Source organism: Pristiophorus japonicus, chromosome 13 (genome assembly GCF_044704955.1).
Source record: "Pristiophorus japonicus isolate sPriJap1 chromosome 13, sPriJap1.hap1, whole genome shotgun sequence".
Lineage (NCBI taxonomy): Eukaryota > Metazoa > Chordata > Chondrichthyes > Pristiophoridae > Pristiophorus > Pristiophorus japonicus.
The window spans coordinates 83,116,228-83,140,648 of record NC_091989.1 but is presented as its reverse complement, the minus strand read 5'-3'; the positions used below and the strand labels follow the sequence as shown (position 1 = coordinate 83,140,648).

General features: G+C 53.7%; 1 protein-coding gene and 1 pseudogene across 2 annotated transcripts in view; both read left to right on the top strand.

Annotated features, from left to right (window-relative positions):
* ccdc102a (coiled-coil domain containing 102A) overlaps positions 1–24,421 on the top strand; it is a 447,664-nt gene that overhangs the window by 192,588 nt on the left and 230,655 nt on the right. The gene's annotated exons all lie outside the window — the stretch shown is intronic.
* LOC139279116 (5S ribosomal RNA) lies at positions 4,989–5,107 on the top strand (annotated as a pseudogene).

Below are 24,421 nucleotides of genomic sequence, written 5' to 3'. Positions count from 1 at the left end.
AGTGTGTCATAAATAGTGGAGCATTCAATCTTACCAGCGCTTGGCATTCCCTCCCTTTGTGGTATTTGCTAAAGATCTGCTTTTTCAAGCTTCTAATGAATTGGAAGCCACTGGATTTTCCAGAGTCTAAACGGGTTTGTTTCTCTAAATTGACAATGGGTCATCTAATCATCCACTGTTTAAACACAATTGGCCATTCAGAAGTGGGGAATGCTCGACTCGATGCCTTTCAAGGGTAGAAATATACTTGTGTTTCTTTGCTTCCTTGGGTCCCTGTGTTATATACCGAGCAATATGCTAAGTGACAGGTCGAGGACTGTTCTTTGGCACCTCCCACACATAACTGAAACCTTGTAGATACTGTATAAACCTTGTAGATACCTTGTAGATATTAGGAACATACCTTTGTTTTTTATTTGATCTTGAGATATAGGTGTTGTTGGCAGGGTATCATTCTCTATCCCCACTTGCCCTGAGAAGGTGGTGATGGATCTTGTAACGATTGTTTGTACAGCTGAGAGACTTGGTAACTCACTTCCGAGGGCATGAAGCGTCAGCCACGTGATACGGACTGGCCAGACAGGGTTAGGGCGGCAGGTTCCCTGCCTGGAGTGAACCATTTGGATTTTGTATGACAATTCCCGGTGCCACCCCAACATTGAGGTGAAGAGTACTAGACGGAAAGGAGGTGAAGAGTACTAGACGGAAAGGAGGCTAGGCTGCAGTCTCAACATAATCTCTCTCGCACCCTTCACTCTTTCCCTCTCAGTGACCAGGACACACCACTGCGCGATAACTATCAAACTGAATGGAAGGGTTTTGTTTCCAGTAATAGTTGATGTGCCCTGGATATATCAGGCAGTGTAATGATTGAACCATCTCTAGTGAAACCTTGGAGCATTGTAAAAGATGAGGCTTGAAAGGCCGTTGAAGACGAATGAAGTGCAGTCATCCCACTGCGGCGTAATGGCTCTTGTCGGTACCGCCAGCAGAGGGAGCCATTGTTACAGGAAGGGGCTGCAGGCATTGCTGTATGCCAGCTGTGCATTTTGCCTACATTGATTGCAATAACTGTCAGTAAAGCATGTAAGTTATTTTAACTGTTAAGCCCGCCAATGTAAGTGCTGTAACCTGGCTATCGGGTTTGGGTAGTTGGAGAAGTTCACTGCTTGTGAAAAATTTTTGTGAGCCTGTACCCGCAGAGGTAGAAGGAGCCATTGCAACAATCTCGGCTCAACTTGGAGTTCTCTTCACTCCCTCAGAATTTAGCTTTAGCTCTTGAGTACTCAAGAGTTTCCATCTTTTAAAATGTTTATTATTCCTAAAGGACGTGTATATACACAGAAATGGACAAACACGCCACAGGACCCAATAGCTCCTGGGCTGCCAGAACAGTGAATCTGTAGAAAACAAGGGGTCACACCGAGTAATCGCAGCTGGATGGCTCAATAAATATTCTCAAACGTTTACTTCACTCCCTTTACCAGAGTGATGTGTTTATGCAGAACTTTCCTGTAGACTGCGGAACACCCCATTATGGAATCGAATGAGGGAATCAAATCATACAGGCTAAGATAAAGAACAAAAGGGAGGCTTATGACAGATACCAAGAACTCAATACTGCAGAGACTTTATAGAGTATGGAAAGTGCAAGGGTGCTCTTAAGACAGCAAAGCAGGAAAGCAAAGAGAGAGCATGAAAGAATGTTGGCAAGTAAAATCAGGGAAAACCCAAAGATATTTTATAAATACATTGAGAGCAAGAGGATAACTAAAGAAAGAGTGGGGCCTATTGGAGACCATAATCTGTTGAGGCAGAAGACGTGGGTATGATTCTTAATGAATACTTTGCATCTGTTTTCACAAAAGAGAGGGGCGATGCAGGCTATGCAATGAGGAGTGTGAAATATTAGACGAGATAAACATAGTGAGAGAGTAAGTATTAAGGGGCTTCGCAGCTTTGAAAGTGGATAAATCCCCAGGCCTGGATGAAATGTATCCCAGGCTGTTAAGAGAAGCAAAAGAGGAAATAGCAGAGGCTCCGACCATCATTTTGCAATCCTCTCTGGCTGCAGGTGAGGTGCCGGAGGACTGGAGGACTGCTAATGTGGTACCTTTGTTTAATAAGGGAGAAAGGGATAGACTGAGTAATTACAGGCCAGTCAGTCTAACCTCGGTGGTGGGAAAACTACTGGAAAAAGTCCTGAAGGACAGGATAAATCTTCATTTGGAAAGAGATGAATTAATCGAGGACAGTCTGCATGGATTTGTTAAGGGAAGGTCGTGTCTGACTAACATGATTGAATTTTTTAAGGAGGTAACCAGGAGGGATGACGATGGCATGATGTAGTGTATATGGATTTTAGCAAGGCTTTTGATAGGGTCCCACATGGCAGACTGGTCACAAAAGTAAAAGCCCATAGGATCCAGGGCAAAGTGGCAAGTTGGATCCAAAATTGTCTCAGAGGCAGGAAGCAAAGGGTAATGGTTGATGGGTGTGTTTGTGACTGGAAGGCTGTATCCAGTGGGGTTGCACAGGGCTCAGTGCTGGGTGCCTTGCTTTTTGTGGTATATATCAATGACTTGGACTTAAATGTTGGGGGTATGATTAAGAAGTTTGCAGATGACACTAAAATAGGCTGTGTGGTTGATAATGAAGAAGAAAGCTGTGGACTGCAGGAAGATATCAATGTACTGGTCAGGTGGGCAGAACAGTGGCAAATGGAATTCAATCCGGATAAGTGTGAGGTAATGCATCTGGGGAGGTGTAACAAGGCACGGGAATACACATTAAATGGTAGGACACTAAGAAGTGTAGAGGAACAAAGGGACCTTGGAGTGCAGGTCCACAGATCCCTGAAGGTAGCAGGCCAGGTAGATAAGGTGGTTAAGAAGGCATATGGAATGCTTACCTTTATTAGTCAAGGCATGGAATACAAGAGCCGGGAGGTTATGCTTGAACTGTCTAACACACTGGTTAGGCCACAGCTGGAGTACTGCATGCAGTTCTGGTCATCACATTACAGGAAAGTTGTGATTGCACTGGAAAGGGTGTAGAGGAGATTTACCAGAATGTTGCCTGTACTGGAGAATTTTGGCTATGAGGAAAGATTGGAGATGCTGGGTCTGTTTTCTTTGGAACAGAAAAGGCTGAGGGGAGACCTGATTGAGGTGTATAACATTGAGGAGCCTGGATAAAGTGGATAGGAAGGACCTGTTTCCTTCGGCAGAGGGGTCAACAACCAGGGGGCATAGATCTAAAGTAATAGCGGGAAGGTATGGAGGAGATATGAGGGGAAATTTCTTCACCCAGAGGGTGGTGGTGGTCTGGAACTCACTACCTGAAAGGATGGTAGAGGCAGAAACCCTCACCACATTTAAAAAGTACCTGGATGTGCACCTGAAGTGCTGTAACCTGCAGGGCTACGGACCGAGAGCTGGAAAGTGGGATTATGCTGGATAGCTCTTGGTCGGCCGGTGCGGACATGATGGGCCGAAATGGCCTCCTTCCGTGCTGTAAATTTTTAGGATTCTATGATTCTATGAATGTGCTGTTGGGGTAGTTTTTTAACTGAAGGTTCCACCACTAAGAGGGATTGAGAAAGTTGGTCCTTTTGTTTGCAATATCTGCACAGTCCGGAGAGTGAAGTGGATGGAAGTTGCACAGCTTGTGGTTTTCGAACTTCGCTGAAAGTTTTTGCAGTTGTTTGAGTGGATCAGTCAGACATGCACTCCCTGGATGTGTGAGTGACAGGAAGAGCTGGTGGAGCCTTCTCAGCACTTGCATACAATGTGTTCTGGTACACCAAGGGCATGCAAGGGCAGATCACACCATCCACACTGACCGAGGGCGAGTCCTTCACTCAGCAAAAAATACACAATTCTGATTTCTGCATTATCTGCCCCTGCACCATTCTGAATGAGATCAATAGGAACAAATGTGTCAGGCAATGCTTCAACATTACACGTGGAGAGAGGCAGTGCTTTACACACGGGGAGAGAGAGAGCTTTACACGGAGAGAGAGAGAGAGAGAGCTTTACACAGAGAGAGAGAGCTTTACACAGAGAGAGAGAGCTTTACACAGAGAGAGAGAGCGAGAGAGCTTTACAGAGAGCTTTATAGAGAGAGAGAGAGCTTTACACAGAGAGAGAGAGAGAGAGAGCGAGATTTACAGAGAGAGAGAGAGCTTTACACAGAGAGAAAGAGAGCTTTACACAGAGAGAGAGAGAGCTTTACACAGAGAGAGAGAGAGCGAGAGCTTTACACAGAGAGCGAGAGAGAGAGAGCCTTATAAGAACATAACAATTAAGAACAGGAGTAGGCCATCTAGCCCGTCAAGCCTGCTCCGCCATTCAACAAGATCATGGCTGATCTGGCCGTGGACTCAGCTCCACTTACCCGCCCGCTCCCCATAACCCTTAATTCCCTTATTGGTTAAAAATCTATCTATCTGTGACTTGAATACATTCAATGAGCTAGCCTCAACTGCTTCCTTGGGCAGAGAATTCCACAGATTCACAACCCTCTGGGAGAAGAAATTCCTTCTCAACTCGGTTTTAAATTGTCTCCCCCGTATTTTGAGGCTGTGCCCCCTAGTTCTAGTCTCCCCGACCAGGGGAAACAACCTCTCTGCCTCTATCTTGTCTATCCCTTTCATTATTTTAAATGTTTCTATAAGATCACCCCTCATCCTTCTGAACTCCAACGAGTAAAGACCCAGTCTACTCAATCTATCATCATAAGGTAACCCCCTCATCTCCGGAATCAGCCTAGTGAATCGTCTCTGTACCCCCTCCAAAGCTAGTATATCCTTCCTTAAGTAAGGTGACCAAAACTGCACGCAGTACTCCAGGTGCGACCTCACCAATACCCTGCACAGTTGCAGCAGGACCTCCCTGTTTCTGTACTCCATCCCTCTCGCAATGAAGGCCAACATTCCATTCGCCTTCCTGATTACCTGCTGCACCTGCAAACTAACTTTTTGGGATTCCTACGGCCACACTAGTCTGAAAACGCCCGATCTTGTCTGATCTCGGAAGCTAAGCAGAGTCAGGCCTGGTTAGTACTTGGATGGGAGACTGCCTGTGAATACCAGGTGCAGGAGAGTTTTAGCCTGAGGCATGGAGGCCAGCAGGAGTGCTTCCCGGGATGCTGCAGGCCCGGAGCCTTGGTCGACTGCGTCCGGCGCCTCTTGCGCGGGCGAGAGGTTCGTTCCGATAAAAAAGCACAGCGAAGAACCGAACTCGCACGAACAGGCAAATGTCGCACCCAACCGGCTCGGCCCGGATGCGAAACGAGCGAGATGTGGGTCAGCAGATGAGAGTCGTGTTACAGAGAGAGAGAGAGAGCGAGAAGAGAGTTGAACGTTCGCGCACACAGAAGATGTTTCGGTCGGCTTGAGACAGGGACGGCCCTGGCATGCTTGGTCTTTTCGGTCAGCTGGTCTGCGGTTGCATGACGGGCAGAGCAAGGTAGAGGTGTCCTGGCTTTTGATACAAATGCCTTGCCCTCGTCTTTCTGCTGCCTACTGCCGCTCCACACCGCACGACCCCCGCTGTTCGTTGGTCCTGTGTGACCTTGGCCTGCAGCCCTTCTTTCAACTTCCGTCTCATCCAGTCTTGTGCGTGTGGCTGTCTCTCTCTCTCTCTCTCTCTCTCGCCATTGCTCCCGCTGTTTTCCCCGCACCGCACACTGCTCGTCCGGACCGGCAATGGACTTGCCACCGTCTTGCAACATTACACCGCAGTCGAATTGAAGGGAGCTTCTGCGGGCTCGAATGTTGCCTGGCGGCTCGTTGTCGGGACCTCGGCGAACAGCCACCGTGAGCTCCGCAGGGACTGAACCGGTGATGCAGGCCCGGCTTTCTTTCTCCACGTGGTGATACTTTGGTCGCACTAGTCACTCTCCCTTTACTGGTACAGGGTACCTGAAACGCTCCCCCTCCGGCTCCCGCGAGCTGGTGCTGTCTGGGGGCGGCGGTTTAAAGACTCGAGTGTCTGTTGGTCGGCTGTCGAGACGTGTTGTTGTTGTTACCAGCTTGCAAGTCAACGTTCGAGAGAATGTACCTGCCGCCCCGCGGTCGTCTGCACCCCACAGCGGGGTGTGTCCTGCGTCGGCTTGTACGCCACTCAGTTCGTTTTTTTGCCTGCTTCTTCAGCTTCTTCACATCCTCCCGGCCAACGGTGGCAGCAGAGACCCTGCCTCTGTTGACTCCAAAAGAGTTTCATGCACAAGGACCCCCAGGTCCCTCTGCACCGCAGCATGTTGTAATTTCTCCCCATTCAAATAATATTCCCTTTTACTGTTTTTTTTCCCAAGGTGGATGACCTCACATTTTCCGACATTGTATTCCATCTGCCAACCCTTAGCCCATTCACTTAACCTATCTAAATCTCTTTGCAGCCTCTCTGTGTCCTCTACACAACCCGCTTTCCCACTAATCTTTGTGTCATCTGCAAATTTTGTTACACTACACTCTGTCCCCTCTTCCAGGTCATCTATGTATATTGTAAACAGTTGTGATCCCAGCACCGATCCCTGTGGCACAACACTAACCACCGATTTCCAACCCGAAAAGGACCCATTTATCCCGACTCTCTGCTTTCTGTTAGCCAGCCAATTTTCTATCCATGCTAATACATTTCCTCTGACTCCGCGTACCTTTATCTTCTGCAGTAACCTTTTGTGTGGCACCTTATTGAATGCCTTTTGGAAATCTAAATACACCACATCCATCGGTACACCTCTATCCATCATGCTCGTTATATCCTCGAAGAATTCCAGTAAATTAGTTAAACATGATTTCCCCTTCATGAATCCAGAGAGAGAGAGCTTTACACAGAGAGACAGAGAGAGAGAGCTTTGCACAGAGAGAGAGAGCTTTACACGGGGAGAGAGAGAGAGAGAAAGAGAGAGAGAGCTTTATACAGAGAGAGAGAGAGAGAACTTTACAGAGAGAGAGAGAGAGCTTTACATGTGGAGAAAAGGAGAGAGTTTTACAGAGAGAGAGCTTTACACACAGAGAGAGAATGAGAGAGAGAGAGCTTTACACAGAGAGAGAGAGCTTTACACAGAGAGAGAGAGCTTTACACGGGGAGAGAGAGAGAGAGAGAAAGAGAGAGAGAGCTTTATACAGAGAGAGAGAGAGAGAGAGAACTTTACAGAGAGAGAGAGAGAGCTTTACATGTGGAGAAAAGGAGAGAGTTTTACAGAGAGAGCGCTTTACAGAGAGAGAATGAGAGAGAGAGAGCTTTACACGGAGAGAGAGAGCTTTACACAGAGAGAGAGAGCTTTACACAGGGGGAAGAGAGAGAGAGAGAGAGAGAGAGATTTATACGGGGGGAAGAGAGAGAGAGAGCGTGCGCATTACACAGGGAGAAGGGGAGAGAGCACGGGGATAGCGTGACTTTGAGCTCCTTCCTCCCTCAGCTACAACCCAACAACATCCAGAAGATATCCTTAGGCTTTCCACTTGCCTCACGTGGTTACTACGATGTTTAGCATGCTGTTATTTTCATGGGGTAGGCCCCCAGCATTGTATGCTAGACATTTGGCTTCAACACAATGACGTGCCACACATGTTGGATTACTGAGAGCTGAAACCCCCCTTCTTTGGTTGCCATGCCGGTACGGGTAGGCACATTGGCTGGTTCATGAGTTACAGCAACAACTTGCACTTGTATAGCACCTTTAGTGTGGCAGAATGGGCAAGGTGCTTCATCGTCTGAGATGTTGCTGTTAAGGCCTGCGTTTTTTCTGAATAGTTATGGCTTTGGGTAGAGCTTGTTTTAATTCAATTCATATTTTCATTAGTTAGAGTAAATAACACTGTTAGCAGATTCTCTATTGCTCCTGACCCTTCACACATCTGTATTGCTCCAAGCCCTTCACACATCTGTATTGCTCCAAGCCCTTCACACATCTGTATTGCTCCAGGCCCTTCACACATCTGTATTGCTCCTGACCCTCGAACGCCCTGACGTTAAAGGGGCCCTGGTTCTATGTGTACACTATAATATAACCTTGGGCTCTGCTGACGTAATATGTAGTCTGCACGTTTAGCTGAGGTCGCAGCTTATATCTTTCAGCCTTTGCCTCTGTACAAGCTTGTTTATATTACAGAAGGTGCTTAGGCCAAATGTTTACCCATTCATATATAGAGATAAGAGCAAATTCCCTTGCTGTCCCATTTGCTCTGTCACTAAAATTGCTAAAAGAAAGGAATGCTGGGATAGGTTGACTTTTTAAATCATCATAAAACAGTCTAAGAAAGACTGAGCAGAATACTGGAGACAAAGGCCAGCCCCCCCTGATGTAGAATGAATCTATGGGCTGTTTTGACGTGCCTTTAGTTTGGTAATGTATTCAGTAATTGCTGACATCTGTTACATTAAAGTCCAAACACTTCCCTATTTCCATTCCTTTCGCTGTATTATATCCCCTCAGACCCTTCCTTTACAGGCGGCAAAGCCCAAGGTTCTCCTCTTGAGCCCTAACCCAGGGGACCAGCCTCCTTGCTCTTCTCTGCACTGCCTTCGGCAATGTCTCCCTTGTTTATAGGACCCACAGAAACCTCACTGTGACCGTCAAAGGATTTACTGATGCCCGAGCGTGCTGTCACTTGTTGTAAAGATGTCCGTGGGCAGATCTTCAGTTTCAAGCTGCTGATTCGGGTTTGCTTTCCGTACGTTTTGTTGCTGCTGCATTACGTCCCCTGAGATGAAAGCTGACCTCTGACCCCAATGTGTCATTAATCATCTGTGTAATAACCCAGACAAAGGCCCCCCCTGATGGTGTTAATGGGATATTCATAAACAAACAAGACCAGGCTAAGCTTCGATTTCAGCTGCGTATGTTATATACAGGGGCATCACTGGCCAGCCCACTCGGTCCGTGCAGCAGAGCTGGTCTCCAGTCGTCTTGGGTAACTCTTGCCACTGGACCAAGACCTCGCTCTGTCGAGCCTGTGTGGTGTCACCACATGTTAAAAAATCCACGCACAGGCATCTTCCACCCTTCAGTATGTAGTTCGGGATCTGGAATATCAGGTCCCTCATTGAAACACCTGTGAACTCATCCTTTTTTTGGCGTGGAAGCAAGTCATCCTCCTTTCGAGGGACTACATGTGATAACATGTGGTGGCCCTGTGATATCTCCTCTGTGTCCATTATCCAATACAGCTTTCTTAACACATTTCAGGATTAATAGACAAAGACTGGTCATTGAAATAAATTCTGGGTGAATTAAGGTGGTGAAACAGCAGCTGCATTAGGGAACCACCTTTCCAGTATTAAATCAGCTAGACAGCGGACTGGATGGTGGCGTCAGAATTAAGAAGGAATGCTCTCAAAAAAGAAGATTTTGAGGAGGCTTTTAAAGGAAGCTGCACAAATAGTAGGACAAGTGATTCAGGGAGGGACTCCTAGAGGGTAGGAACGAGACAGCTGAAAGCTCTGTAAGGAGTGGGAGCACTAGGAATAGGGGAAAGGTTGGACATATGGCCAAAATACCAAACCTGGAGAACACAGACTGTGACATAGGGCAACAGAGGCTGCTCCACCTCTCTCGCTGTTTTATGGGCTCTCTCCTCCCATCTCACATCTCTCGCTGTTGAATGGACTCTCTCCTCCCATCCCACCTCTCTCGCTGTTTTATGGGCTCTCTCCTCCCATCCCACATCTCTCGCTGTTTTATGGGCTCTCTCCTCCCATCCCACATCTCTCGCTGTTTAATGGGCTCTCCTCCCATCCCACATCTCTCGCTGTTTAATGGGCTCTCTCCTCCCATCCCACATCTCTCGCTGTTTAATGGGCTCTCTCCTCCCATCCCACATCTCTCGCTGTTTAATGGACTCTCTCTCCTCCCATTTCACATCTCTCGCTGTTTAATGGGCTCTCTCCTCCCATCCCACATCTCTCGCTGTTTAATGGGCTCTCCTCCCATCCCACATCTCTCGCTGTTTAATGGGCTCTCTCCTCCCATCCCACATCTCTCGCTGTTTAATGGGCTCTCTCCTCCCATCCCACATCTCTCGCTGTTTAATGGGCTCTCTCCTCCCATCCCACATCTCTCGCTGTTTAATGGACTCTCTCTCCTCCCATTTCACATCTCTCGCTGTTTAATGGGCTCTCTCCTCCCATCCCACATCTCTCGCTGTTTAATGGACTCTCTCTCCTCCCATCCCACATCTCTCGCTGTTTAATGGGCTCTCTCCTCCCATCCCACATCTCTCGCTGTTTAATGGGCTCTCCTCCCATCCCACATCTCTCGCTGTTTAATGGGGACTCTCTCCTCCCATCCCACATCTTTCGCTGTTTAATGGACTCTCTCTCCTCCCATCCCACATCTCTCGCTGTTTAATGGGCTCTCTCCTCCCATCCCACATCTCTCGCTGTTTAATGGGCTCTCCTCCCATCCCACATCTCTCGCTGTTGAATGGGCTCTCTCCTCCCATCCCACATCTCTCGCTGTTTAATGGGCTCTCTCCTCCCATCCCACATCTCTCGCTGTTTAATGGGCTCTCTCCTCCCATCCCACATCTCTCGCTGTTTAATGGGCTCTCTCCTCCCATCCCACATCTCTCGCTGTTTAATGGACTCTCTCTCCTCCCATTTCACATCTCTCGCTGTTTAATGGGCTCTCTCCTCCCATCCCACATCTCTCGCTGTTTAATGGACTCTCTCTCCTCCCATCCCACATCTCTCGCTGTTTAATGGGCTCTCTCCTCCCATCCCACATCTCTCGCTGTTTAATGGACTCTCTCTCCTCCCATCCCACATCTCTCGCTGTTTAATGGGCTCTCTCCTCCCATCCCACATCTCTCGCTGTTTAATGGGCTCTCCTCCCATCCCACATCTCTCGCTGTTTAATGGGGACTCTCTCCTCCCATCCCACATCTTTCGCTGTTTAATGGGGACTCTCTCCTCCCATCCCACATCTCTCACTGTTGAATGGGGACTCCCTTCTCCCATTCCACATCGCTCGCTGTTTAATGGGGACTCTCTCCTCCCATCCCACATCTCTCGCTGTTTAATGGGCTGTCTCCTCCCATCCCACATCTCTCGCTGTTTAATGGGGATTCTCTTCCCATCCCACAACTCTCGCTGTTTAATGGGGACTCTCCTCCCATCCCACAGCTCTTCCTGTTTACTGGGGACTCTCTCCTCCCATCCCACATTGTTGTCGGTGTTTAATGGGGAGTTTCTTCCCATCCCACATCTGTGTTTAATGGGGACTCTTCTCTTCCCATCCAACATTGCTACCTTTGCGGTCAAACCCTTTAATTTTTCTCCAAGCTCCCTAAATTCTCATCCCTCTTTCTACCAATGTCATTGGTCCCGATATGGACCACGACCTCAAGCAGTACACCCTCTCCCCCTAGAATACATCCTTGACCTTGGCACCAGGGTCATACCATACCATCCTAGAGTCATGTCTATGGCCGCAGAAACACCTCTGTTCCCCTAACTATAGAATTCCCTATCACTAGGGCTCTTTTATTCTTCATCCCTCCCCCGTGCAGTTGAGCCACCCGTGGTGCCTTGGAATTGGCTCTGGCTGCACTCCCCAGAGGCACCATCTCAAATGCTCAGAATTGAATATGGGTTTGAAAACGAGGTGGACTTACAGGGGAACTCCTGCACTACCTGCCTAACGTTCTTACTACATCTGGTCACCCACTTCCCCTTTACCTGCATGCTTTTAAGCTGCGGAGTGACCACCTCCTGAAACGAGCTATCCATGTAGCTCTCAGCCTCGCGGATGCACCACATTGACTCCATCCACCGCTCCAGCTCCGAATCGCGGAGCTCGAGCAGTTGAAGCTGGAGACACCTCCTGCACACATGGTTGTCGAGGCCACGCGAAGTGTCCAGGACTTCCCACATGCCGCAGGATGTACATGCCACAGGACTGAGCTGCACTGCCAGCCACCTAATTTAAACTTAACTGATTATAAAAGAGAAAGAGAGATGCTTACCAATCAAACAGCCAATCAGTTACCTGTCCGGACGAGGGCTGTCAGCGGGCAGAGGTCAGAAACGCAGTTTAGAGCCGAATCTGAAATCAGCGGGGTGCAGGGGAGTAATGCACTCAGCAAGGGAGGCCCGGGGTCGGCGAGGGGTGGGAGGCCCGGGGTCGGCGAGGGGTGGGAGGCCCGGGGTCGGCGAGGGGTGGGAGGCCCGGGGTCGGCGAGGGGTGGGAGGCCCGGGGTCGGCGAGGGGTGGGAGGCCCGGGGTCGGCGAGGGGTGGGAGGCCCGGGGTCGGCGGGGGGTGGGAGGCGAGGGGTGGGAGGCCCGGGGTCGGCGGGGGGTGGGAGGCCCGGGGTCGGCGGGGGGTGGGAGGCCCGGGGTCGGCGGGGGGTGGGAGGCGAGGGGTGGGAGGCCCGGGGTCGGCGGGGGGTGGGAGGCCCGGGGTCGGCGAGGGGCGGGGAGGTCGGAGGTCGGCGAGGAGCGGGAGGGCGAGGGGCGGGGAGATCGGAGGTCGGCGAGGAGCGGGAGGCCCGGGGTCAGCGAGGGGCGGGGAGGTCGGCGAGGAGCGGGAGGGCGAGGGGCGGGGAGATCGGAGGTCGGCGAGGAGCGGGAGGGCGAGGGGCGGGGAGATCGGAGTTCGGGGAGGTCGGCGAGGAGCGGGAGGGGCGGGGAGGTCGGCGAGGAGCGGGGAGATCGGAGTTCGGGGAGGTCGGCGAGGAGCGGGAGGGCGAGGGGCGGGGAGATCGGAGGTCGGCGAGGAGCGGGAGGCCCGGGGTCAGCGAGGGGCGGGGAGATCGGAGTTCGGGGAGGTCGGCGAGGAGCAGGGAGATCGGAGGTCGGGGAGGTCGGCGAGGAGCGGGAGGGCGAGGGGCGGGGAGATCGGAGTTCGGGGAGGTCGGCGAGGAGCAGGGAGATCGGAGGTCGGGGAGGTCGGCGAGGAGCGGGAGGGGCGGGGAGGTCGGCGAGGAGCGGGAGGGCGAGGGGCGGGGAGATCGGAGGTCGGCGAGGAGCGGGGAGATCGGAGTTCGGGGAGGTCGGCGAGGAGCGGGAGGGCGAGGGGCGGGGAGATCGGAGGTCGGGGAGGTCGGCGAGGAGCGGGAGGGCGAGGGGCGGGGAGATCGGAGTTCGGGGAGGTCGGCGAGGAGCGGGAGGGCGAGGGGCGGGGAGATCGGAGGTCGGGGAGGTCGGCGAGGAGCGGGAGGGCGAGGAGCAGGGAGATCGGAGGTCGGGGAGGTCGGCGAGGAGCGGGAGGGCGAGGGGCGGGGAGATCGGAGTTCGGGGAGGTCGGCGAGGAGCAGGGAGATCGGAGGTCGGGGAGGTCGGCGAGGAGCGGGAGGGGCGGGGAGGTCGGCGAGGAGCGGGAGGGCGAGGGGCGGGGAGATCGGAGGTCGGCGAGGAGCGGGGAGATCGGAGTTCGGGGAGGTCGGCGAGGAGCGGGAGGGCGAGGGGCGGGGAGATCGGAGGTCGGGGAGGTCGGCGAGGAGCGGGAGGGCGAGGGGCGGGGAGATCGGAGTTCGGGGAGGTCGGCGAGGAGCGGGAGGGCGAGGGGCGGGGAGATCGGAGGTCGGGGAGGTCGGCGAGGAGCGGGAGGGCGAGGGGCGGGGAGATCGGAGGTCGGCGAGGAGCGGGGAGATCGGAGTTCGGGGAGGTCGGCGAGGAGCGGGAGGGGCGGGGAGGTCGGCGAGGGGCGGGGAGGTCGGCGAGGGGCGGGAGATCGGAGTTCGGGGAGGTCGGCGAGGAGCGGGAGGGGCGGGGAGGTCGGCGAGGGGCGGGGAGGTCGGCGAGGGGCGGGGAGATCGGAGTTCGGGGAGGTCGGAGGTCGGCGAGGAGCGGGAGGGCGAGGGGCGGGGAGGTCGGCGAGGGGCGGGGAGATCGGAGTTCGTGGAGGTCGGAGGTCGGCGAGGAGCGGGAGGCCCGGGGTCGGCGAGGGGCGGGGAGATCGGAGTTCGGGGAGGTCGGAGGTCGGCGAGGAGCGGGAGGGCGAGGGGCGGGGAGATCGGAGTTCGGGGAGGTCGGAGGTCGGCGAGGAGCGGGAGGCCCGGGGTCGGCGAGGGGCGGGGAGATCGGAGTTCGGGGAGGTCGGCGAGGAGCGGGAGGGGCGGGGAGGTCGGCGAGGAGCGGGAGGGCGAGGGGCGTGGAGATCGGAGGTCGGGGAGGTCGGCGACGAGCGGGAGGCCCGGGGTCGGCGAGGGGCGGGGAGGTCGGCGAGGAGCGGGGAGGTCGGCAAGGAGCGGGAGGGCGAGGGGCGGGGAGATCGGAGTTCGGGGAGGTCGGCGAGGAGTGGGAGGGGCGGGGAGGTCGGCGAGGAGCGGGAGGGCGAGGGGCGGGGAGATCGGAGTTCGGGGAGGTCGGCGAGGAGCGGGAGGGGCGGGGAGGTCGGCGAGGAGCGGGAGGGCGAGGGGCGGGGAGATCGGAGGTCGGGGAGGTCGGCGAGGAGCGGGGAGGTCGGCAAGGAGCGGGAGGGCGAGGGGCGGGGAGATCGTAGGTCGGGGAGGTCGGCGACGAGCGGGAGGCCCGGGGTCGGCGAGGGGCGGGGAGGTCGGTGAGGAGCGGGGAGGTCGGCAAGGAGCGGGAGGGCGAGGGGCGGGGAGATCGGAGTTCGGGTAGGTCGGAGGTCGGCGAGGAGCGGGAGGCCCGGGGTCGGCGAGGGGTGGGGAGATCGGAGTTCGGGGAGATCAGAGGTCGGCGAGGGGTGGGAGGCCCGGGGGTCAGCGAGGGGCGGGAGGCCCGGGGGTCAGCGAGGGGCGGGAGGCCTGGGGGTCAGCGAGGGGCGGGAGGCCCGGAGGAGCGGGGAGATCAGAGGTCGACGAGGACCGCGATGCCCGGGAGTCGGCGAGGGGCGGGAGGCCTGGAGGTCGGAGGTCAGAGGTCGGCGAGGAGCAGGAGGTTTGTGCAGGGAGGAACTTCCACCTGCCCTGGACCCAACAGGAAGCAGGGAGCACCTTTACAGAGAGAGAGTGTAATAAGCTAGTCAGCTTATTGTCCGTGACCTGGCGACAGTCTGAAGAGGTACAGACTAGTCATTGTTGCTGAGCACATCTTTAAATATTTAATATTAGAAGTAATGAAAAGGAGTTTATTTTCCATTAATCAATTTTGTCATAATGGCCTAAATGTTCCAGTGGGTTGTTATTGGCATGGTTTCAGCCCGTTTCAAATAAAGTGGTTGATGCAAGGTTCAGGGAACACGCTGGGAAAATCTCAGCTACTATCTGCAAGCGGTTATCTTTCATTACATCTTTAGCTGTTCAGCAGTGAAGGTGTGCTCGGATCAGCTTTACACCAGCAGCGTCCTGCCTAATGAACATTGTTACCTCTCCCTTCATGACCATCTCTATTGCCCAAGCTGTGACTGTTGTAACCTGTGTATACTTCCACTATTCAGCACAATAACTACTCATTTTCATCCAGGATCTCTTGTCATATTTGCCGAGCAGTTTTAGAAATTTATTGGAGAAACCTCTATTTGCCATGACAGTAACTCAGCGTGTGTGAAACATTTTGAAATGTTTCTGAGTGATTTGCTAAGACGCTATTGCCATGTTTTACCAAAATGCTTCATTTTTGTCACAGCAAAATCAATACAAGTGATTCTTTCCCGGGTGTGCATGTAACGAACAGAAAGACTTGCATTTATATCGTGACTTTCAGAACCATCGGTCACCCTGAATCACTTTACAGCCGATGAAGTGCTTTTGAGCTGCTGTAACGTAGGAGACGCGGCAACCAATTTGCGCACAACAAACTGCTACAAATAGCAATGTGATAATGACCAGATAATCTGTTTCAGTGATGTTGATTGAGGGATAAATATTGGCCTCAGAACACCGGGATAACTCTCCTGTTCTTCAAAATAATGCCATGGGATCTTTTATGTCCGCATGAGAAGGCAGGTTTAATGTTTCATCTGAAAGACGGCACCTTCGACAGTGCAGCATTCCCTCAGCACTGAACTGGAATGCCAGCTTGGATTTGTGCTCAATTCTCTGGAATGGGACTTGAGCCTACAACCTTGTGACTGAGAGGCAAGGGTGCTGCTCACTGAGCCCCGGCTGACACGATGTGCACTACAGTCTCATTGCTTAGCTTAATCATGAATACTAAAAAAACACAACTTCTACAGCTGGTTTTTCAACAGAATGCTTGGAGTGCACTTTAAATTTGAGACTATAACTAGCTTTCATAAGTGCCTGAAGCTTTCACAAGTTAATACTTCAGCTGTACCCTTATGCAACCTTGGGTGTTCCTGTGCTCTCCAGATTTAGGACAGTGGGATGTCCCGAAGCAGAGACTTAAGACAAAGAGAAACTCTTTAGCTGATTTCTCAGCAGCTTGGTTTAGGTACTGTTAAATGTGATGATAGATAGAACTGTCATGTATTTAACTGTCATTGTAATCTATGTATAAACTGACCGAAGTTGTACACCGTGAGAACATTGACCACTAGATGGTGAACTTGTGGGAGACACTCCTAACCTGGACTTTCAGGTATAAAAGGGGAAGCACCACCCACCTTCATCACTTCTGTGCTGGCTAATAAAGGTTACTGGTCACAGAGTGACCTTCTCTCAAGTATGGGCCTCATATGCATTTATACTGTATAGTAAGGACATATTATTAGCGACGAGAAACTGGGATTTAAACCATGCGAGCATGGCCACTAGCAGCACAGACGAGAGGTACTGTATTGGTGATGGATTCGGCAGAGCTCATCTCCTGTGGATCCAGGACGTAATCCCTGATGAAGGACCTTCTAGCGCCAGAGAAGGCGGCGGACAAGACTTTTGAAGAGCTCTAAGTTGATCAGGGAACACTTTAAACCGGCGAGCAGCATGCACATGGCGAGACACCGGTTTTACATGCACCGGCGGCGAGAAGGGCAAAGCGTTCCAGACTTCGGCGACTGGCGAGCCTATTTAAGTTCCCAGATGCGTGCAGAGCGGAGATGCTGCAAGACTTTTTTATTGAAGGCATCGGGGCTGGGGTTTTCAGGAAACTGATTGAGATCAAAGACTTGACCATGGAAACGGCGGCTTTGATGGCCCAGACATTTACCTCAGGGGAGGAAGAGACCAGAATGATGTTTGAAAAAATCTTGGTTTAAGTGCAGCAAATGGACAGGGAGTCAACATTGTTAACGGGCACACAGTTCTCCAGGCAGACAGGGGCAATCGGACATGCCCGAGCATGTAGTCGAACGCAAAGGGGGAATTCAACAGAGACAATGGCTAGCTGAACGGCGATTCATGCCATCGCAAGGGACAAAGCGGCCAGTAATGGGGCCATCAACACCTGTCAACGGTGCGCTTAAGGACAGTTACAGAGACAGTCAGAGACGATCGACTGGTAATGGACCTTTTGTTTCCAACAACGGCTCATGTTGGAGATGTGGAGGCAAACACAGCCAGAGCATGCGGGTATCAGCAATATACCTGCAGAAACTGCAATGTCAGCGGTCACTTGGCGCATATGTGCAGGAAGCCTGCAGCTATATAGATGTACGAGGAGGACGGGGACGATGTAAGCCCTACGAGGCCAAATGGACACTGGGGGAACATGCTGGAAGCTGTAGTTCAGCGAGTTCATGTGGAGCATATATACACCAGGACGCCACCGATAATGATGAAAGTGCTCCTCAATGGCATCCCAGTATCAATGAAGCTAGACACGGGCCAGCCAGTCCCTGATGAGTATCAAACAGTTCGACAAGTTGTGGGCGTCCAAGGCCAGGAGGCTAAAATTATTGCCAATTAACGCTACGGACATATACAACGGAGATCATTCCGTGCTAGGCAGCGCCACGGTAGTCGTGACCCACAAAGATTCGGAGAACAGGTTGCCACTCTGGATTGTCCCGGGGGACGGTCCCGCACTACTGGGGAGGAGTTGGCTGGCTGTCATGAACTGGAAATGGGGCGATGTCAATGCAATTTCCTCTGTGGAGCGAGTATCATGCTCACAGGTCCTGGACAAATTTGACTCACTATTTCAACCCGGCATTGGCACTTTCATGGGGACCAAGATAGTGATTCACATAAACCCGGACGGCAGGCCAGTACACCACAAGGCCAGAACGGTGCCGTACGTGATGCGGGAAAAGATAGAATGCGAATTGGACCGCCTGCTGAGGGAAGGCATCATCTCGCCAGTCGAATTCAGTGACTGGGCGAGCCCGATTGTGCCAGTGCTCAAGGCGGATGGGTCGGTCAGGATATGTGGTGATTACAAGGCCACCATCAATCGGGTGTTACTCCAAGACCAGTACCCGCTACCGAGAGCGGAGGACCTCTTTGCGATGCTATCTGGTGGCAAACATTTTTCAAAATTGGACCTGACCTCAGCTTACATGACCCAGGAGCTGGTGAGTGAGTCGAAGTAGCTGACCACCATCACGACACACAAGGGGTTGTTTGAGTACAACAGATGTCCGTTCGGGATTTGCTCGGCCGCCGCGATCTTTCAACGAAATATGGAAAGCCTCCTCAAGTCGATTCCAAGGACAGTGGTTTTTCAAGACGACATCCTCATCACGGGATGTAATACTGAAGAACACCTCCGCAACCTGGAGGAAGTGCTACGCAGACTGGACCGGGTAGGTCTGCGACTGAAAAAGGCGAAGTGTGTCTTCCTAGCTCCAGAGGTAGAATTCCTGGGGATGAGGGTAGCAGCAGACGGGATCAGCCCTACTGCGTCCAAGACAGAAGCGATCCAGAGAGCACCCAGACCCCGTAACACGACGGAGCTGCGTTCATTCCTGGGGCTACTGAACTATTTTGGTAACTTTCTTCCCAAATTGAACACGCTGTTAGAGCCGTTACATGTGCTCCTATGCAAAGGTCGCGAATGGGTCTGGGGGGGACAGCCAGGAAAGGGCTTTTGATAGAGCACAAAATTTGTTATGCTTCAGCAATCTGTTAACGCTATATGACCCATGTAAGAAACTCGTTTTAACGTGCGACATATCGTCCTATGGGGTCGGGTGTGTGTTGCAGCATGTTAATGCCAAAGGTCAGTAACAACCGGTAGCTTATGCCTCCAGAAGTCTGTCCCAGGCAGAACGGGGATACGGGATGGTAGAAAAGGAAGCGCTTGCATGTGTATGTGCTGTAAAAATAAATGCACCAGTACCTGTTTGGCAGGAAATTTGAGCTGGAGACAGATCACAAACCCCTAACGTCCCTTTTGGCCGACAACAAGGCCATAAATGCAAATGCATCGGCCCGCATACAGAGGTAGGCATTCACGTTAGCCGCCTATGACTATACAATTCGGCACTGAAAACTGCGCCGATGCACTCAGCAGGCTCCCACTAGCCACCACCGAGGGGGCAACTGAGCATGCTGCTGAGATGGTCATAGCTGTTGAAGTTTTTGAAAGCGAAGGCTCACCCGTGACAATCTGGACAAATAGAGACCCGCTACTGTCTTCAGTCAAGAAATGTGTCCTGAATGGGGACTGGGCAGCCACGTATGGGGCATGCCCTGAGGAATTCAAACCATTTCACAGGCGCAAGGATGAACTGTCGATTCAGGCCGATTGCCTACTATGGGGAAACCGAGTAGTCATGCCTCAGATGGGCAGAGAGATGTTCATCAGAGAACTCCACAATGAGCACCCGGGCATTGTCATGATGAAGGCAATTGCCTGGTCACACGTTTGGTGGCCAGGGATAGATGCAGACCTGGAACTTTGTGTTCGCAGGTGCAACACATGTGCCCAGCTGGGCAATGCGCCCAGGAGAGCCCCTCTTAGCCCCTGGCCTGCCAAGCCATGATCACGCATCCATGTGGACTATGCAGGTCCTTTCATGGGAAAAATGTTTTTGGTTGTAGTAGATGCCTACTCTAAATGGATCAAGTGTGACATTCTCAATTCAAGCACATCCTCTGCCACGGTAGAAAGTCTACGGGTAATATTCGCCGCCCATGGTCTACTGGATATCTTGGTCAGCGACAATGGCCCGTGCTTTACAAGCATTGAATTCCAGGACTTCATGGCAGGAAATGGTATCAACCATGTCAGAATGGCACCGTTCAAGCCGGCCTCAAATGGCCAGGCGGAACGAGCAGTGCAGATAATCAAACGGGATGCTCAGAATCCAAGGGGGTTCCCTACAAAGCCGCTTATCACGCCTCCTGTTGGCCAATAGATACCGACCACACTCGCTCACAGGGGTCCCACCCGCAGAGCTGCTAATGAAAAGGACGCTCAAAACCAGGTTATCCCTTATACACCCCACCATGAAAGAAATTGTTGAGAGCAGGTGCCAGTCACAATGTGACTACCATGACAGGAATGTGAGGGTGCGATGTATTGATGTCAATGACCCTGTCTTTGTCCTCAACTACGCTGCAGGGCCTAAATGGCTCACAGGCACTGTGATTGCCAAAGAGGGGAATAGGATTCTGGTAGTTAAACTTACCAATGGACAAATCTGCCGCAAACATGTGGATCAATCAAAAAGGAGGTTCAGCAACCCCATAGAAGAAGCAGAGGAAGAACACGATGTAGAGTTCACTCCACCACAGGTGACCGAACACAGGAACCAAATGAAGGCGAGCCCAGTCACTGTGGGCAGTCCGGACAGGCCTGAGGCCCCGCAAACAGCAGACACTCAGGCCAGCGCCCAACAACCAGAGCCCCAACTCAGGCGCTCTACAGGGGAGCGTAAACCACCAGAGAGACTCAACCTGTGATCCTAATAAGACTTTGGGGGGGGAGGTGATGTCATGTATTTAACTGTCGTTGTAACCCATGTATAAACTGACCTAAGTTGTACACCGTAGGAACATTGACCACTAGGTGGTGAACTTGTGGGAGACACTCCTAACCTGGACTTTCAGGTATAAAAGGGGAAGCTCCACCCACCTTCATCACTTCAGTGCTGGCTAATAAAGGTTACTGGTCACAGAATGGACCTTCTCTGAAGTATGGGTCTCGTGTGCATTTATATTGTATAGGAAGGACATATTAAGAACGACCAAAGAACAATCTCAATTTACACATCCACTACACCTGCATCACAGCATCATGCTGGTTCCTTCATCCCACATTCTCATTTCACCAAACTCTCTCACACGCTTCTCTGTCAGCTAAAACTAAAAAAGGTACTGCAGGCCCTATTAATACCATTCACTTCTGCCCTTTATAGAATCATAGAATGATACGGCGCAGGAGGCCATTCGGCCCATCGTGCCTGTGCCAGTTATTTGAAAGCTATCCAATTAGTTCCACTCCTCCCTGCTCTGCTCTGCCCTGCTTCCCCATAGCTCTGCAAATTTGTCCTTTTCAAGTATTTATCCAATTATCTTTTGAAAGTTACTATTGAATCTGCTTCCACCGCCCTTTCAGGCAGCGTGTTCCAGATCATTATAACTCGCTGTGTAAAAAAATACTTTCCTAATGTCACCCCTGCTTTTCCCAATCACCTTCAATCTGTGCCCTCTGGTTACTGACCCTTCTGCCACCGGGAACAGTTTCTCCTTATTTACTCTATCAAAGCCCTTCATGATTCTGAACACCTCTATTAAACCTCCCCTTAACCTATCTGCTCTAAGGAGAACACTCCCAGCTTCTCTAATCTCTCCATTCCAGTAAATCTCTTCTCCACCCTCTCCAAATCCTTCACATCCTTCCTGAAGCACGGGGCCCAGAATTGGACACAGTACTCCAGCTGGGCCCGAATCACATTGTTTTATAAAGGTTTAGCATCACTTCCTTGCTTTTGTACTCTGCCTCTATTTATAAAGAAAGAAAGCCAATGATCCCACCTGCTGTTTAACAGCCTTTTCCACTTGCCATGCCACCATCACAGATTTTTGTACATACACTCACTCCCAGGTACCTTTTTCTGCACCTCCTTTAAAATTGTACCATGTAGTATATATTGCCTCTCCTCATTCATCACTTCACACTGCTCTGTGTTAAATGTTATCTGCCACGTGCCTGCCCATGTCACCAGTCTGTCTGTGTCCTCCTGAAGCCTGTTACTATCCTCCTCGTTGTTTACTACACTTCCCAGTTTTGGATCATCTACAGCATTTTAAATTATGCCCTGTATAACCAAGTATATGCTTTGGTATTAATGCACCCCCTCACCATGAATATGTAGCCCAGTTTTTAAACCTCGACTTTCGTGCCACCTTTGACACCATCCTGCTCCAATGCCTCTCTTCCGTTGTCCAGACCCCAGGGGGGGTGGGGGAGACTGTCCTCACGACTTGCTTCCACTTCTACCTATCCACTTGTAACCAAAGCCTGACTTCTCTTCCAGCTCCTCTGTCACCCCTGAAGTCCCCCATCTTTGGTTCTCCCTTTCTCATCTTCATACTGAGCTTGGTAACATCACCCACAGGCATTGGATCAGCTTCCAGCTTCCACATGTACACTGAGACATCCAGCTCGACCTCTGCACCATCCCTCCCCACCCCTCCACTGACTCTCCTCACACAGCTTGTCCAACAGACAATCTTGCTGGGTTGCAATTTCCTCCACCTAAATCTTGGGAAAAATGGAGCCATCATCTTTGGCCCCACATCTGTGTACCCCGGCCACCCCCTCTCCCTCCCCGACCACCCCCTCTCCCTCCCCGGCCACCCCCTCTCCCTCCCCGACCACTCTCTCTCCCTCCCCGGCCACCCCCCTCTCCCTCCCCGGCCACTCCCTCTCCCTCCCCGGCCACTCCCTCTCCCCGGCCACTCCCTCTCCCTCCCCGGCCACTCCCTCTCCCTCCCCGGCCATTCCCTCTCCCTCCCCGGCCACCCCCCTCTCCCTCCCCGGCCACTCCCCCCCTCTCCCCGACCACCCCCTCTCCCTCCCCGGCCACTCCCTCTCCCTGGCCACCCCCACTCCCTCCCCGACCACCCCCTCTCCCTCCCCGGCCACTCCCTCTCCCTGGCCACCCCCACTCCCTCCCCGACCACCCCCTCTCCCTCCCCGGCCACTCCCTCTCCCCGGCCACTCCCTCTCCCTCCCCGGCCACCCCCTCTCCCTCCCCGGCCACTCCCTCTCCCTGGCCACCCCCACTCCCTCCCCGACCACCCCCTCTCCCTCCCCGACCACCCCCTCTCCCTCCCCGGCCACTCCCTCTCCCTCCCCGGCCACTCCCTCTCCCCGGCCACCCCCTCTCCCTCCCCGACCACCCCCCTCTCCCTCCCCGACCACCCCCACTCCCTCCCCGACCACCCCCTCTCCCTCCCCGGCCACTCCCTCTCCCTCCCCGGCCACCCCCCTGTCCCCGACCACCCCCTCTCCCTCCCCGGCTACTCCCTCTCCCCGGACACCCCCACTCCCTCCCCAGCCACTCCCTCTCCCTCCCCGGCCACTCCCTCTCCCCGACCACCCTCTCTCCCTTCCCGGCCATTCCCTCTCCCCGGACACCCCCACTCCCTCCCCAGCCACTCCCTCTCCCTCTCCGGCCACCCCCTCTCCCCGGCCACTCCCTCTCCCCGACCACCCCCTCTCCCTCCCCGGCCACTCCCTCTCCCTCCCCGGCCACCCCCTCTCCCCGACCACTCCCTCTCCCTCCCCGGCCACTCCCTCTCCCCGGCCACTCCCTCTCCCTCACCGGCCACTCCCTCCCCAACCACGCCCTCTCCCTCCACGACCGCCCCTTCTCCCTCGCCACTCCCTCTTCCCGACCACCCGCTCTCCCTCCCCGGCCACTCCATCTCCCTCCCCGACCACCCCCTCTCCCTCCCCGGCCACTCCATCTCCCTCCCCGGCCACTCCCTCTCCCTCCCCGGCCACTCCCTCTCCCCGACCACCCCCTCTCCCTCCCCGGCCACTCCCTCTCCCTCCCCGGCCACCCCCCTCTCCCCGACCACCCCCACTCCCTCCCCGACCACTCCATCTCCCTCCCCGGCCACTCCCTCTCCCTCCCCGGCCACTCCCTCTCCCCGACCACCCCCTCTCCCTCCCCGACCACCCCCTCTCCCTCCCCGACCACCCCCTCTCCCTCCCCGGCCACTCCCTCTCCCCGGACACCCCCACTCCCTCCCCGACCACACCCTCTCCCTCCCCGACCACCCCCTCTCCCTCCCCGACCACCCCCTCTCCCTCCCCGGCCACTCCCTCTCCCTCCCCGGCCACCCCCCTCTCCCCGACCACCTCCTCTCCCCGACCACCTCCTCTCCCCGACCACCCCCTCTCCCCGACCACCCCCTCTCCCTCCCCGGCCACTCCCTCTCCCCGGACACCCCCACTCCCTCCCCGGACACCCCCACTCCCTCCCCGGCCACCCCCCTCTCCCTCCCCGGCCACTCCCCCCCTCTCCCTCCCCAGCCACTCCCTCTCCCTCCCCGGCCACCCCCCTCTCCCCCGACCACCCCCTCTCCCCGACCACCCCCTCTCCCTGGCCACCCCCACTCCCTCCCCGACCACCCCCTCTCCCTCCCCGACCACTCCCTCTCCCTCCCCGGCCACTCCCCCCCTCTCCCTCCCCAGCCACTCCC